This window comes from Simochromis diagramma, unplaced genomic scaffold, assembly GCF_900408965.1.
Source record: "Simochromis diagramma unplaced genomic scaffold, fSimDia1.1 OVJJ01000426.1, whole genome shotgun sequence".
Lineage (NCBI taxonomy): Eukaryota > Metazoa > Chordata > Actinopteri > Cichliformes > Cichlidae > Simochromis > Simochromis diagramma.
The window spans coordinates 2,347,293-2,364,452 of NW_024387170.1; the positions used below are offsets into that span (position 1 = coordinate 2,347,293).

Consider the following 17,160-nt stretch of genomic DNA (forward strand, 5'->3'; position numbering starts at 1 on the left):
ATAGTGAAACTTGACCAAACAGGTTTTTATTTCCCATAGGCAAGGTTCAGATCATGTTAGAAGGGCCCTCAATCTTCAGATTATGGCACCAGTGGCGTGTCTAGAAAATTTTTGTTGGGAGGGCCAGGTAGGGGCACAGATTTGGAGAAGGGTGGCAGATGTAATTGGCAGATAATGTTTAAAAAAAAAATTCTACCAACCGTTAACCATAATTCAATAATCCTATAAACCTAATAACCGAATGCGCTTTTAACTCTTATTAGAATGAGATTTTAACCACTACGGTGCAAAGTTTTTAGATACTGCGTTAATAAAGTACAAGAGATACAATCAGTGCTTTGTCAATGTTTACTCAGCATTCAAGGACATCAATATTTGCATAGTATTTTTACTGACATGTAGTGCACATATGTTTTGGGCAAAAACATTTTTGAATATTAAAATACGAACATTTGTAACAAACAATTGACAAATTAGCCAATGCCAATGTAAAACTTTATCTGCCTATTAAAAAAAGAAGATAATCTCACAAACTGGTGTTTGATTTTGAAACAGGAAAAAAGTGGGGAAACAACTGAAAAGACTAACATTTGAATAAAACCTGAAAGCAAGTAAATACTTTCTCTGCTGCCTTATGGTAAACTTTGGTAATATTGATAAAGAACAACACTGGCTGATGATGAAATCCAGTCAGCTGGCATGGTGACACTGCCAGTATTAACCTGCAGGGCTGGACTGGGACAGAAAATCGGGCAATTTGACTACAGACCGGCCCACCAGGTATTAAAGCCATAAAGACTTTGAATGAAAACAAATGCTGTTGTGACAGTGATGTACAGTCTTGTTGGTATATGTATGATTTCTATACATTTTACATCAGATAAAAACTTTGGTTGTAAGATTTAGATAATTATTTAATAAAAGCTAGATATTTTAAATGAGAATAAGAAAGAAAAGTATTTCTTTGTCAAATCAAATCAAATCACTTTTATTGTCACATCACATGTGCAGGTACATTGGTACAGCACATGTGAGTGAAATTCTTGTGTGCGAGCTTCACAAGCAACAGAGTTGTGCAAAATACAATAATGTAAACAAGCAGAATACAAGAATGGCTACATCTGAAACTAATAAATATATGTACAATATATAATAGTATATGCATTTCTGGATGTGTATACTAAATATTTTTCTACGTGTGTGTGTGTGTGTGTGTATACATATTTTACAAATTAAATAGAGTCAACAATAAATAAAATATATAAAATATACAGAGTGAGACATGTGCAAAACAGTGGCGTTACTGTACAGTATTGAGTGCATAATGTTAAAGTTCCAGTAGTGAAGCTGAGGTGTCTATGACGTGTTCAGCAGTCTGATGGCCTGGTGGAAGAAGCTGTCTCTCAGTCTGCTGGTACGGGACCGGATGCTGCAGAACCTCCTTCCTGATGGAAGTAGTCTGAACAGTTTATGGCTGGGGTGACTGGAGTCCTTGATGATCCTCCCCGCTTTCCTCAGGCACCGCTTCCTGTAGATGTCTTGGAGGGAGGGAAGCTCACCTCCAATTATCCGTTCAGAGCACCGCACTACTCGCTGGAGAGCTTTGCAGTTGTAGGCGGTGCTGTTGCCATACCAGGTGGTGATGCATCCAGTGAGGATGCTCTCAATGGCACAGTGATAGAAGGTCCTGAGGATGCGGGGGCTCATGCCGAATCTTTTCAGTCTCCTGAGAAAGAAGAGGCGCTGCTGCGCCTTCTTCACTGTTTTGTTTATGTGTACTGACCACGTAAGATCCTCAGCCAGATGTACACCAAGGAAGCGGAAGCTGCTCACTCTCTCCACAGCAGCGCTGTTGATGGTGATGGGGGTGTGTACTTCTCTGCACCTCCGGAAGTCCACTATCAACTCCTTTGTCTTTGCGACGTTGAGGGTGAGATGGTTGTCTTGACACCAGTGGGTCAGGGCGCTGACCTCCTCCCTGTAAGCTGTCTCATCACCCTTGGTGATAAGACCCACCACTGTAGTGTCGTCCGCAAACTTCACAATGATGTTGGAGTTGTTAGTGGCTGTGCAGTCGTACGTGTAGAGTGAGTATAGGAGAGGGCTCAGTACACACCCCTGTGGAGCACCAGTGTTCAGTGTGACGGGGGATGAGGTGATGCTGCCCAGTCTAACCACTTGGCGTCTGTCAGACAGGAAGCTAAGGATCCAGCTGCAGAGGGAGCTACTCAGTCCTAGATCCTGCAGTTTCCTGTCCAGCTTCGAGGGAACGATGGTATTGAATGCTGAGCTGTAATCTACAAACAGCATTCTCACATACGTGTCTCTCTTCTCCAGGTGTGACAGGGCAGTGTGTAGTGTCAGGGCTATGGCATCATCAGTGGACCTGTTGTGGCGGTATGCGAACTGTAGAGGGTCCAGTGAGTCGGGTAGTGCAGAGCAGATGAAGTCCCTGGCCAGCTTCTCGAAGCATTTGCTTACGATGGGGGTCAGGGCTACAGGTCGCCAGTCGTTCAATGAGGAGATGGTGGAGGATTTGGGTACAGGGACAATGGTGGCCATTTTGAAGCAGGCTGGGACTACAGACAGAGAGAGGGAAAGGTTGAAGATGTGCGTGAACACTCCAGCCAGCTGAGCCGCGCATGACCTGAGGACGCGGCCGGGAATCCCGTCCGGACCAGTAGCTTTGCGTGCGTTCACCTTCCTGAAGCACTTCCGCACATCCTCCTCAGACACAGTGTGCGCACTGACGTCATCCGCGGTGCGCACACTGTCCGGTCTCATGGTGTTCGCTGTGTCGAATCTAGCGTAGAATACGTTTAGATCCTCACACAGAGTGGCCGTGGTCTGCGGTGTGCTGGTTTTCCCTCTAAAGTCTGTGATCGTGTTTAGTCCCTGCCACATACTCCGAGGGTTGTCAAACTGTTGCTCCACCCTGTCCCTGTACTCACGTTTGGCTGCTTTGATCGTCTTCCGGAGTTGGTAATGTGCGTGTTTGTAGTCCGATGTGTTCGCGGAGGCAAAGGCGGTGCTCCGTGCCGCCAGTGCCGCGCGAACATCTCCGTTAATCCAGGGTTAATCCAGGGTTGTGCCCCACCTTTCCCTGTTAATGCCCTACCTGGCCCCCTGGCAACACTTTCCTAGATCCTCCCCTGCACAGTTACCAGCTGTCAGTTACGTAGAAAAAGGATCCAGGTGTTATTTATCTCTCAGAAACAGTTCATAACTTCCCTTCAACTCATTCATGTCACCTAAAAGGTAAACCTGTTTCTCCATCACCTGTTCAGCTCTGATGATTCAGTAAGGACATCTCCTGGTTTCATCCTCATGTTTCCCTCTCACCACATATCCAAACCGATATCATGACCAGCAGCTTTACAGCGGTGGCTCCAGCAAACATCAGCTGATACTAGAAATTAATATTAAATAAATTCTAACAACAGCTGATCAAGCTTAAACGTGCTGCTGTTGTTTAGCGCGACATCCGCTGGTTTCCTGTTTCTGGCACAAAGTGGGCGATAAATAAACAAGAGAGAAAAGCCGATCAGCTGATCATTGATCAGTTTCACGATTGAAGTAGCAACAGGAGAGGGAGGGGGAGAGAATGAGAGAAGAAGAGGCAGCTGTGCAGCGTAACGACAGAATAACTCCAGCTGTGTGTCTTTTTTTCATTATAGCGAAAGTCCGGGACAAACTGCGTCTCTTCTCAGCTCAATACGAAACGTGTAATATTTTCTCTGAATAAGGGACCATTCCATTTTTTTAAGGAGCCGTTGGCAACTCTACTAACTAACCTTATGAATAAAATAAAGTTCACTATCAGTAACATCATAGCACCCACCCAGCTGTATATAAACTCCGTCAAGCTGGCTAGAACGCAGTACGAGTTATTGCAACTGAGGGTAAAAAGTCAGCACAACGAAAATAAACTCCACCTAAACTTGGTTTATATCTGACCCAGATAGACTGCAGGGCCCTGTTTCAGAAAGCCGGTTTAGTGCAAACTCTGAGTAAGTATACCCTGAGTTAACGAAAACTCTGGGTTTTCGGTTTCACAAAGCGAGTTTAGATTAATTCTGAGTGAGTTACTATGACGACACACTCCGTGAAGCTAACCTGCCCCCTAGCAGGTTTACTTCAACTAACCCTGACTTTCTCCGCCTCTTTGTCGGAAACCTGACTGTAGGAAGTGTCAGACATGGCGTGCCCCTTCCTTGAAGAGCCAGTAGATGTTGAAGCCCAAATTCTCCGCAGAGCCCTCCGCCGGGAGAGAGTGATTAGAGCGCGTTCGGACATTTTATCATTTCCTGATGATTTTCTGTGTGAACGTTACCGTTTTTCAGCACAATCTACAGTGGGGCAAAAAAGTATTTAGTCAGCCACCGATTGTGCAAGTTCCCCCACCTAAAATGATGACAGAGGTCAGTAATTTGCACCAGAGGTACACTTCAACTGTGAGAGACAGAATGTGAAAAAAAAATCCATGAATTCACATGGTAGGATTTGTAAAGAATTTATTCGTAAATTAGGGTGGAAGATAAGTATTTGGTCACCTCAAACAAGGAAAATCTCTGGCTCTCACAGACCTGTAACGTCTTCTGTAAGAAGCTTTTCTGTCCCCCACTCGTTACCTGTATGAATGGCACCTGTTTGAACTCATCATCTGTATAAAAGACACCTGTCCACAGCCTCAAACAGTCAGACTCCAAACTCCGCCATGGCCAAGACCAAAGAGCTTTCGAAGGACACCAGGAAAAGTATTGTAGACCTGCACCAGACTGGGAAGAGTGAATCTACAATAGGCAAGCAGCTTGGTGTGAAAAAATCAACTGTGGGAGCAATCATCAGAAAATGGAAGACATACAAGACCACTGATAATCTCCCTCGATCTGGGGCTCCACGCAAGATCTCATCCCGTGGGGTCAAAATGATCATGAGAACGGTGAGCAAAGATCCCAGAACCACACGGGGGGACCTGGTGAATGACCTGCAGAGAGCTGGGACCAAAGTAACAAAGGTCACCATCAGTAACACACTACAACGGCAGGGAATCAAATCCCGCAGTGCCAGACGTGTTCCGCTGCTGAAGCCAGTGCATGTCCAGGCCCGTCTGAAGTTTGCCAGAGAGCACATGGATGATACAGCAGAGGATTGGGAGAATGTCATGTGGTCAGATGAAACCAAAGTAGAACTTTTTGGTATAAACTCAACTCGTCGTGTTTGGAGGACGAAGAATACTGAGTTGCATCCCAAGAACACCATACCTACTGTGAAGCATGGGGGTGGAAACATCATGCTATGGGGCTGTTTTTTCTGCCAAGGGGACAGGACGACTGATCCGTGTTAAGGACAGAATAAATGGGGCCATGTATCGTGAGATTTTGAGCCAAAACCTCCTTCCATCAGTGAGAACTTTGAAGATGAAACGAGGCTGGGTCTTCCAACATGACAATGATCCAAAACACACCGCCCGGGCAACAAAGGAGTGGCTCCGTAAGAAGCATTTGAAAGTCCTGGAGTGGCCTAGCCAGTCTCCAGACCTCAACCCCATAGAAAATCTGTGGCGGGAGTTGAAAGTCCGTGTTGCTCGGCGACAGCCCCAAAACATCACTGCTCTCGAGAAGATCTGCATGGAGGAATGGGCCAAAATACCAGCTACTGTGTGTGCAAACCTGGTAAAGACCTATAGTAAACGTTTGACCTCTGTTATTGCCAACAAAGGTTATGTTACAAAGTATTGAGTTGTATTTTCGTTATTGACCAAATACTTATTTTCCACCCTGATTTACGAATAAATTCTTTACAAATCCTACCATGTGGATTCATGGATTTTTTTTTCACATTCTGTCTCTCACAGTTGAAGTGTACCTCTGGTGCAAATTACTGACCTCTGTCATCATTTTAAGTGGGGGAACTTGCACAATCGGTGGCTGACTAAATACTTTTTTGCCCCACTGTATAATTTATTTGAATAACATCCTCAGGCCTAATATTGCTCATGTGACACATCGCGGACATTCTCTCAGTTCTGTACATATTATTTGTATTGCACTTCGGTTTTTTGCAAACGGGAACTTTCTGTATAATATTGGTGACGCTGAGCACGTTTCCAAGGCTACCGTCTGTCGGGCAGTCAGGAATGTTACAGTTGCACTGAAACGTCTCCTGTACTCGTTTGTGGTGTTCCCCGGTCATAGACCCACAACATTTATCAAAGAGGGATTCCACAAAATTGCAGGTATCAGGATGAACAAAACTTAATTCATGATGTGGTGATATTTGAACTACTACTTAAATGTTACATTTATTTTCACGGTTCCCAGGCGTGATTGGCTGTATAGATGGCACTCACATTCCAATCATTGCTCCTTCAGTAAATGAAGGAGACTATGTGAACAGGAAGTCTTTCCACAGCATTAATGTACAGGTACATAGTTCCCTGTAGCATTTCAAACTAACAAATTATTTCATTATAGTAATGGATGCTAATTTGTGTTCTCTGCTCTGTGAAGATCATATGTGATGCTGCCAACATTATCACAAATGTGGAAGCCAACTGCTCAGCCTCTGTGAGTGGTGGTGGTGGAGGACCCCCACCTGTTTTTCGGGCCTCCGCTTTTTTTTCCTGTTGGCTATAACGGGTCGCATTTGAGCATACAAAGTAAGCAAATATGTACTTGTAATGTGCTCAGATAATTTCAATAAGTGCTTACAGAAAGAAAATTAATGTAGCCTCTAACTTCAATTGATTTACATCGGACAAACAGACCAAGCACTATGGCTCATAATACAATTACACCTTACCTGTTTGGACTATATTTTTATATTTCATTTTTACTTGCTGCCAGGAACGTTTGGGGCCTGTTGGGTTGCACCTGCGCTCACATCACATCACAAAATAAAATGTATAAAATAAAAAATAAAATATAATATAATAAAATAACGTGTTAAATGGGTGGAAATCCCTAGATCAATGTTTAAATTAACACTCACGCATTGACTCTGTCGGCTATGTTTTGCCATGCATGCATTTTTCCGCGCAATTTGCATGTTATCGGCATATGCTGCCATCAGAATTTCGGCCTCAAGCGCTGTAAAATACATTGACCGCGCCTTCTTTCCCTCCGTCTCCATGGTGACTCGCTTAATCTGTGCTCCACTAATCAGGGCTTTATGTATCCTCGTGCGCGCGCTTAACTTGGGGTTAAAGCAACTCCGCGTTGACTGAACTAATTGTTATCAGCCTTTCTGAAACCGAATATTCCGAGTTGGACAGTTCGGGGTTACTCAACCCTGAGTATCGTTTTTCACTCTGAGTTTTCTAAACCGGCTTCCTGAAACAGGGCCCAGGTCATAACTTCTTACCTGAAGTTCAGTTCACCTGACACTCGGACTGGCGGCTGCCTCGGGGCTCTCCTCCTGCCTCCCCTTCCCTCATCTACCTGCTGGCCTCTGTGGAAGCCCCGCCATAGCCACCACCAAACAACTGAGTTATTTTTACACATCGACCTGCATCTGGCCAATCCACCACCTCTCATTGTTCATGCCATTACAAAAATAAATAAAAAATAAGTCACCGGGCATATGCCCGGTATGCTCGATGGCCAGTCCAGCTATGTTAACCTGCAACCAAATCTGCAGCTCCATACAGCAATGTTACGACTTAGATTATATCTTATAACGCATAACTCTTATGTTAGCTCCCCTCAGTAGCATACTGTCTGAAATATTCGACGGCTGCAATAATTCTTTAAGTGTTATTTTTTCTTTGGTATTCTAATTTCACCGAAGTTTACTAAACTCAACAAACTTAATATTACTTACCGGGACATTTATTCTGTCCTCATTTTCTTTCACCGAAAAATTGTTTCCTGCAGTGCCGCCTTTCGCACTTGGCTCTCCTACCTTTGCTAACTTGATGCGCATAGCGCAGAAGCCGATGCTGCATTCACTTACACTCTGATATCTGAGCTTCACCGTGAAAACATAATCGGACATTTGATATTTGATTGAATTTTATTGTTTTGCCTTTGGGGTGGCACCTGGGGTGGCCAGTCTGGTTGGGGGGGTGGCCTGTGCCCCCCCAGGCCACCCCGCTGGACACGCCACTGTATGGCACAGGAAAGGGATACCTCATCGATGTTCTTGAGCCTGGATGCGGAAAAGGCCTTTGACCGGGTAGATTGGGACTTCCTGCAACAGACTCTCATGCACATGGGCTTCAATGAGACTTTTATCTCATGGGTCCAAACACTATATAAAAATCCCAAGTCTCAGGTAAGGGTTAATGGTCACTGCTCTGACTTTTTCTCTCTAGGCCATGGCACTAGACAGGGTGAAGTGTTATCGCCGTCCTTATTTGCTCTTAGTATTGAACCGTTAGCTGAACTGATCAGATCCAACCCTCTCATACAAGGAATTAGAGATGAAACCAATACACAACATAAGCTGTCACTTTTCGCAGATGATATTCTGCTATTTTTAGAGAATCCGGTCACCTCTGTCCCGGCCCTTCTGAGCAACCTTAAAGATTATGGTACAGTGTCAGGTTATAAAATAAATACAAATAAATCTGAGGCGTTAATGATTGTTGGCAACTGGCCCACACAGCTAGATCATCTTGTATCTTTTAGACACTCCAAACAGGGCTTCAGATACTTGGGGGTAATTATTACTCCTAAAACCAATCAGCTACTTGCACTCAATTATGATCGGTTGTTCAAGGAGATTAAGGGGGACTTGGACAGATGGAACCTACTCCCACTCACTTTTATGGGGAGGATTGAATGTATAAGGATGAATATTCTTCCACGCCTACTATTCCTATTTCAGAATCTACCCATTTTGATCCCACAGTCTGCATTCAAATTATTAGAAAGCATTACATCTAAATTTATCTGGCAGAATAAGCGACCAAGGGTCAGAGTCAAAATCTTAATGTCTGGAAAAGAAAAAGGGGGCCTCAAGTTGCCTAACTTCAGAATGTACTATTGGGCAGCTCAATTAAAATCAATGGCCGCCTGGATTATTCATGATTCAGAAACGCAGTGGGTATCTATGCGTGCAGCGTTTAAAGCTTGGAAGTACTGACTTTATTTTGAGTTTGATTCCATAAAAAGTGACAAAAACATTAGCTTCCAAGCAAGCACCGGGAGTGCGCTACCACGTAATGGGAAATTCACAGAGAAACTCGCGGATTCTTCAACTGACCGCTGCGGCACACCTGCACCAGGGTAAACCTCCGCCTACGCCACTCCTGCTTTACAGGTGAAAATAGAGCAACAGGACCGCTAGTCTGTGACTTTATTTATTTTCTGCTGTGTTTTACTTGCATCTATTTGAAAGAGTGAGTATAAACACACACAAAAAATATATTTTATGTGCTGGAATGTGCAGAAAATAAGTTTAAATATTAAACAAATTTCTTCCAGTCAGAGAATGTTGCATATAATTAAATTTTTCCCTTATGCATAAACTTAAAAGATTAAAACTAATAAAACAAGTTTTAAAAAGAGACTTTTCCATTTGATTACATTTTGTATGATGGATTATGCAGAAAAAGTAGAATTGGGCTGAAAGATCTATCACTTTATCACCTATTCAGGTTGTAAATTGTGTCTTTAAATGTAACTAAGTAATTAATTACTTTTGAAAATAAGTAATCAGTAAAGTAATGGGATTACTTTTTTGGGGAAGTAATCGGTAATTAGTTACTGATTACTTTTTTCAAGTAACTTGACCAACACTGTTAATGAGTGCAAGAAGCTTCTGCACAACAAACGTATTAGTTTCTCCTTATTCTATCCAGCAGTGCTTGTTGTGAAAGCTCCTCAGGGATCCCGTCGCTTCGAGGACCATAAAAAAGCAATGACTTTCATTCACTCCATGGTGTAAAACCGGTTTGTTTGGTTGTTTGTTTTTGTCCTTTTTTTGTTGTTCTGTTTCTTCTTTTACCTGTCGGTTCTGTTTATTTTCTGGGTAGTAATATTCTCCTGTGTTTTTTTTTTTTTTTTTTTTTTTTTGTCCTGGACCCCGAAGTACTGGAACAGCTCGTGGCTCCTGGTTTTATTAATTGAGTTTTGATTATGTTTAGAGAGAGATAAAAATGATGGTGCTCGTTTTATTTTCGTATTAAGGACTATTCTGTTATGTGTAGGCTGTGTGCAGACAGGAATAGGACCCAAGGTGCAGACTCCGGAGCCAGATGTGAACTCAAAACAGCTTTAATGTTAAACTCAAATATAACATAACTGGAAAAAATCAAAATAAACTTACACCGGAGGACTGACAGAACACACAGCTAGGTAAACGGTAGATCGCGACACAGACACAGAAACACAGGGCTTAAATACGCAAAGGGAGCAATCAGGGAATGGGTAACAGGAGGGAAACACAGCTGGGGCAAATCAGGCCTAACGAGACAAGGGGAAGTGAAACCAGATACATTAACCTCAGACAAGGACCTTCAAAATAAAACAGGAAACATGACACAGACTGAACTAAAGTCACAGACTCGCACGCACTGCAACAGAGACAAACCAAACAAGGAGCCAGAAACAAAAAAAAAAAAAAAAAAAAAAAAAAAAAAAAATCTTGGGCCGGCCCGGAGGCTGACGGCCCAAGAGCCCAGAAAAGAGTCCAGGGGGCCTGCCGGGCAGGAGGCACCGGCGGCGACGTAGCTCAGGGCGTGGGAGCCGCAGATGGTGGCGCTGCAGGCGAGGCAGGCTGCTGGACGGGCCCCTCGGACCCTCCAGCGGAGACAGGCTGCTGGACGGGCCCTTTGGACCCTCCAGCGGAGACAGGCTGCTGGACGGGCCCTTCGGACCCTCCAGCGGAGACAGGCTGCTGGACGGGCCCTTCGGACCCTCCAGCGGAGACAGGCTGCTGGACAGATAGGTGAGCTAATGTTTGAGCTATGGATAGAAGTTTAAGTTGTATTGACTGTTGTAACGATGGTAGTAATGGTGGGTGAGGTGGTGGATGAGCACTAAGCTGAGCTATGTCTTCCGAGCCTACGGAAAACTGCTGGACGGGCTCACCTGAGCCTCCAGTGAGGACAGAAACCGGTGCAGGGGCCTGCTGGGCAGTAGCCGCCCCCACCCGCGGAATAGGCACGGGCGCAGAGACTAGCGGAGCATCAGCCGGCCTGGAAACTGGAGCAGGGACAAACTGGGCCCTAGCCCCCCTCACCTGAGGAACTGATACAGGTGCAGGAGATGGCTGGACCGCAGCTGCCCTGGGCGGAGGAGCACCGGAAGGCAAAGGAGCAGGCTCACTGAAAACTGGCTCATCAAAAATATGTGACAATCCTTTCTCACCACGTTTAACAGTCTGTACAGTCCTAGGTTTAGCAGTGTTCACAGTCTCAGAAAAAACAGACTCGGCAAACTCAGGTTTTAATTTGTTCCCACCCCAACGAGCAGACCTCGAACTAAAAATCTCAGACGAATGCTTATTGTGATGAACTAGCGCGGGAAGATTCAAACCAAAACTGGCCTCCCAATCCAAATCCTCGTCGAGAAAAGAAATCCCAAAAGTGTCTGAGGTGAGTTCATAGTCTTTACTGTTTAACGGCTCAGGTGGAGTTTGGAAAGTGTAGTCCTTTTGACTCACCACCAGAGGTTGCTCCGAAGTGTCCATATGACGGCGACGTGAGCGCCGTTTCCTTTGGGCAGAGGTAGCTGGCGGTGTGAGCAACTGAGCCTCTGGTGCACAGAACGGTGACGCTGAGGCCGGAGCGTGAGCGCCTGAAGCTACACGGAGGACTCCCAACTGAAGCGGCCGCGTCTTGAGTGCCAGCGGAGCAACAGGTGGAGACTTCTGGCAGCTCCGGGGACCGCCGAGAGCCAGCCGGGTGCCATGGAAAATGCGCCCAACGTCAGGGGTAAGCCATGGCTTCCAGCGGAGTTTCTCCTCCAGCTGGGCAAAGGCTGCTCGGCGTCGCTCCTGAAGTTCAATGTCTGCTGGGTCCATAGTATGGTCGCAATCTTCTGTTATGTGTAGGCTGTGTGCAGACAGGAATAGGACCCAAGGTGCAGACTCCGGAGCCAGATGTGAACTCAAAACAGCTTTAATGTTAAACTCAAATATAACATAACTGGAAAAAATCAAAATAAACTTACACCAGAGGACTGACAGAACACACAGCTAGGTAAACAGTAGATCGCAACACAGACACAGAGAAAGACAGGGCTCAAATACACAGAGGGAGCAATCAGGGAATGGGTAACAGGAGGGAAACACAGCTGGGGCAAATCAGGCCTAACGAGACAAGGGGAAGCGAAACCAGATACATTAACCTCAGACAAGGACCTTCAAAATAAAACAGGAAACATGACACAGACTGAACTAAAGACACAGACTCGCACGCACTGCAACAGAGGGAACAGAGACGTGGGACCAGGGCAGACACAGACACTGACTGGACACGGGGATATAGCAACTTAGGATACACAGAGACGCGAACTAGACAAGGGGATACAGCTGACAGGGGAGACAGAGCAACTAGAGAAGACAGAGACATAAACCATAAGACAGAACTCAAAGAAACCAAAGACTAGAAATAATAAATAATATAATAAACTCAAAAACCCTGGGTCAACGACCCAGGCATCCTAACATATTCTGGAGGTTAACTTGGACTTCTTCTCTAAACTGAAATTGACACAAGGTGGAGCGGTGAGTTCATACCCTTAGGGGATCTATTGTACTGTGTCCATTCTCAGTGTTTGTTAAATTGTATTATAAGCATTAAACTAGAACAAAGTTTGGTTGGGATTTTACATAAGATTAAAACTTTGGGTGTAAGATTCAAATAATAATTTATTAAAAGCTAGACATTTTAAATGAGAATAAGAAAGAAAAGTATGTCTTTGTGCCCCCTTTTCCCTGTTCATACCCTATCGGCCCCCCTGGCTAAACTTTGCTAGATCCGCCCCTGCACAGTTACCAGCCGTCAGCTGCGTAGAAAAAGATCCTGGTCTAGAAAGTAATATTAAATAAATTCTAACAACAGCTTATCAAGGTTAAACGTGCTGCTGTTGTTCAGCCGCTGGTTTCCTCTTTCTGGTGCAAAGTGGGCCAAAAGCAAAGAAGAGAGACGGACTCACGACAGAAAAGCCAATTAGCTGATCATTAAGCAGTTTCATGATTGAATTAGCAGCAGGAGAGAGAGAGGCAGTCGCTCCATATATCGGTTGTTAAGCTTAACGTGGGAATACTTTACAAACATTCAGAGATGAACTTACACACTTGCTTTACTTCTCTCTGGGATCACTTCCTCAGAGATGAAATGCTGGTTTGGTAGCGAGGCTACAAATACACACAGCCGCTCTATCACGTGACCACACTGCTCCAACGTGCTACGGTTATGAGCCGAGTTACGCCGTGTCGCCAGTTTTGTGAGGTGCTTTTTTGATATTTAATGGATCGGATTACACTTTTTATTTCTCATTGATTCTCAATTTGTTCTGTTGTTGTTACTGGGAATGTCCATTCTGTTATGTTTTGGGGTTTTTTTTGTTTTTTTTGTTTTTTTTTAAATATTAAAATCTAATAAAGTTTGAGACATAAAAAAAAAAAGAATACTCCTAAAAGTTTTGCTCGGCTAAGGGCTAAATATGCTTTATCCCCAGGGGACCATTTTAGATACTTACAGTTAATGGACTACATTACAAAGCATAAAGATTGGGACAATATTAGAAGAGAACCAATCGGCTTAGAAAACCATTTTATAAAACTGCTTGAAAAGTCAGGTACATTGAAAAACCAATCAATCAATCAATCAATCAATCTTTATTTATAAAGCACTTTTCATACAAAAAATGTAGCACAAAGTGCTTTACATAGTTAAAAGCAGCCCACCCCACCCTCCAACTCACTCCCCGCACTCTCATTAACATAAATGATGTGAATACACACATATCTCCCCCCCCCACCCACACACACGCACACTTAAAGAGTAAAAATTGGGCTGGGTTCACATGAGCCAAGTGAGGAAACACTATCACAGGGAGCCGTCTGCACCGAGAGCCGGTCACAGACCGCAGCCTCCAGGCCGGGCACACAGCAGGGGGGAGGCAAAGGAGCCCCCCAGCCAGGCTGAGAGGACCCCCAGAGACCCAGCAGCCACGGTCGATCACAGCCCCGGTGCAGAGAGCCCCCTCCGAGGAAACACTGGAGATATGCCACAATAGGCTATATACAGGGTAAAATGATAAAATAAATAAGAACGGGTTACAATATAAATATAAATAGAGTAAGAAGATTAAAAAATGGATAAGAATAAAATCAATAGATATTAGGTAAAGCCTGAATTAATAATAAAATAACAGGATAGAATAAATAAGCATAAAATAAATAAACGTTAGGTGAAAGCTAAATTAAAAAGGTGGGTCTTGAGCCTGTTCTTAAAAACATGCACGTTCTCTGCGGCCCTGAGCTCCTCCGGCAGGCTGTTCCACAGACGAGGACCATACCACTGAAACGCTGCCTCTCCGTGAGTATGTGTCCTGACTTTAGGGACAATCAAAAGGCCAGTACCAGAGGACCTCAGGGTCCGCGAGGGTTCATATGGTAAAAGCAGATCTGAGAGATAAGAAGGCCCAAGACCATTAAGACATTTAAAAACCAATAAAAGAACTTTAAAATCGATCCTGAAACACACGGGGAGCCAGTGCAGCGATTCTAAAACCGGTGTAATGTGGGCCCGCCCTCTGGTCTTCGTCAGCACACGAGCTGCAGTTTTGTAAAAGTTGTAAAGTTGAAATATTCTTCTTAGGAAGACCAGAGAGCAGGGCATTACAGTAATCAATACGACTGGTAATAAAAGCATGCATCAGCATCTCCGTGTTGGCCCGAGAGAGAATAGGGCGGACTCTGGCTATATTTTTTAGATGATAAAATCCAATTTTGGTCACATGTTTAATATGTGGGATAAAACCAAGCTCAGAGTCAAAAATAACACCCAGGTTTTTCACTTGTAGCGAAGGACATAGTGAAAATGCCTCTAATTTAGACAAGAGTTTCTCTCTCTGAGCCTCAGGACCGACGATTAAAACTTCAGTTTTGTCCTGGTTAAGCTGTAAAAAGTTTTCTGCCATCCAAGATCTTATATCTAAAATACAGTTAAAAAGGGCATCCATTGGTCTGGTGTCATCAGGAGACACAGAGATGTACAGCTGCGTGTCATCAGCGTAACTGTGGAAGTTCACTCCATGCCTCCTGATGACACCGCCGAGAGGGAGCATATACAAATTAAAAAGTACAGGGCCTAAAACCGACCCTTGAGGCACACCACATGTCATTTTATGGATCTTAGAGGAGCATGTATCCATACTCACCATAAAAGTTCTGTCAGAGAGATAGGAAGTGAACCAGTTGTGTACAGCACCAGAGAGGCCCACCATGTGTTTTAGTCTGTTTAAAAGAATAGCGTGGTCTACTGTATCAAAGGCTGCACTTAGATCCAGTAGCACCAGGACTGAGAGCTTTTGGGCGTCCCAGTTACATCTAAGATCATTTAAAACCTTAAAACCAAGTGTCTTTGATCTACCCGAAACTGCTGATTGACATGTCTGGTAATACCTATCATATAAAACAACAATGGGAAATGGAACTCAATATAATTTTGGATGATGTCACATGGGAGAGTGTCTGCTGTGGCTGCCACAGAGGGGCTGGTAGTCAAATGTGGAAGGAATTTGACTGGGAGGTTAAATTAAGGTTTTTTAGAACTCCACTGAAAACCTTTCTATTTAAAAGTAGATAAAGAAAAATTATAAAAATTCACTGTCTCAAACCAGAAACACCCACAGTTGCCCAGTGGCTTCTGAAAACTAGACATGTCTATACGATGGAACGGATAACAGCTCAACTACAACTAACAGTGCCAACCTTTGAGAAAAAATGGAGACCAATTATAAAATATCTTGAAAGGACACTCAAACCTTAACATTGTTACATCTGTGCTTAGGTATTGGTATGTATGTATGTATGTATGTATGTATATGTATATGTGTATATATGTTTTTCCTTTTAAATTAAGTTTTTGAATATCCCGCACCATTATATACTGCAGATTTGGTCTCGGGTCATGTTGTTGATGTGAACTGCCTTGTTATTTTTGGCAATAAAAGTAAAAAAAACAACAACAAAAAACCCCCGCCTTGGCTGCATTTCTAGCTAAACAGCTGCAAAAAACGTTGTTGTTTGCATAACTCAGTTACTTTTTTGAAGAAGTAACAATATAATTAATTACCCAACATTGGTCATTATATACTGTATTTTGCAGACAGATAGTTACAGGACTCTCTCCCAGACCACAGACTCATAATACAAGTCAGAGCTTTATAAAAGCTAAAGTTGTGTTTTCAAAATTGGAGTTCAAGTTATTTTTACTTCCAATAGTGTTAACATACTACACAGGTCATGAACAAGATTTTTTTAAAATTTTCATTGTAAGTGGGCTAAAGCAGTTAATTAAAAGTAGTCTAACATAAATGCTGTAATTTTGTTATTTTAATAAACCAGGTAACTTGGATGCATTCGATGCTGGCGTGACCACAGTGCACACGTCTGCTGTTGCTCACAGTGGTCCAAGGGACGCTCAGGGAGTTTTTGTGTTCGCTCAGACACATGAAAAATTAGAGGGAACATTGATCATTAGTAACCTTCACTAGTTCTGTTTCTGTGCTATGATGAACCCTAAATCATTTTTAATACTTAAGTTTTAATGGTGATTTTTTTAACAGACTTTTGTGGATGGGCTTTAACTGACATGTTTGTGTGATGGCTTGAAGTTAGTTCATGGAGATCAGTAGGAGAGAAAAGGAGAAGGGGAATATAAATGGGGGTGTGGCAAGGTGGGAGGACTTAAGGCGCATGCACACGCGCGCACACATACACGCACAGCCCACCGTGGCAGTCATATATCTTGCTTTTTTTCCTAGATTCCTAGATACTTAACCTTTGCAAAATTGAGGCATCCCTGTACTAAGAAACAAGAAAATCCAATTCGGCTGTAATGCTGGTGCAGTGTTTAGCTCAAGTAAAAAACATTTTGTGTTCTAAATTCTTGTTTATTGGGGCTGTTTGTTTTATTTTGGTAGAGGACTTGCCTTTTTCAACTACTGGGATTGAAGTGTCATTCTTAGTTCAAGG

General features: G+C 43.6%; 1 protein-coding gene across 3 annotated transcripts in view; it reads left to right on the plus strand.

Moving 5' to 3' along the window:
• rragd (ras-related GTP binding D) overlaps positions 1-17,160 on the plus strand; it is a 70,068-nt gene that overhangs the window by 10,495 nt on the left and 42,413 nt on the right. The window lies entirely within an intron of this gene.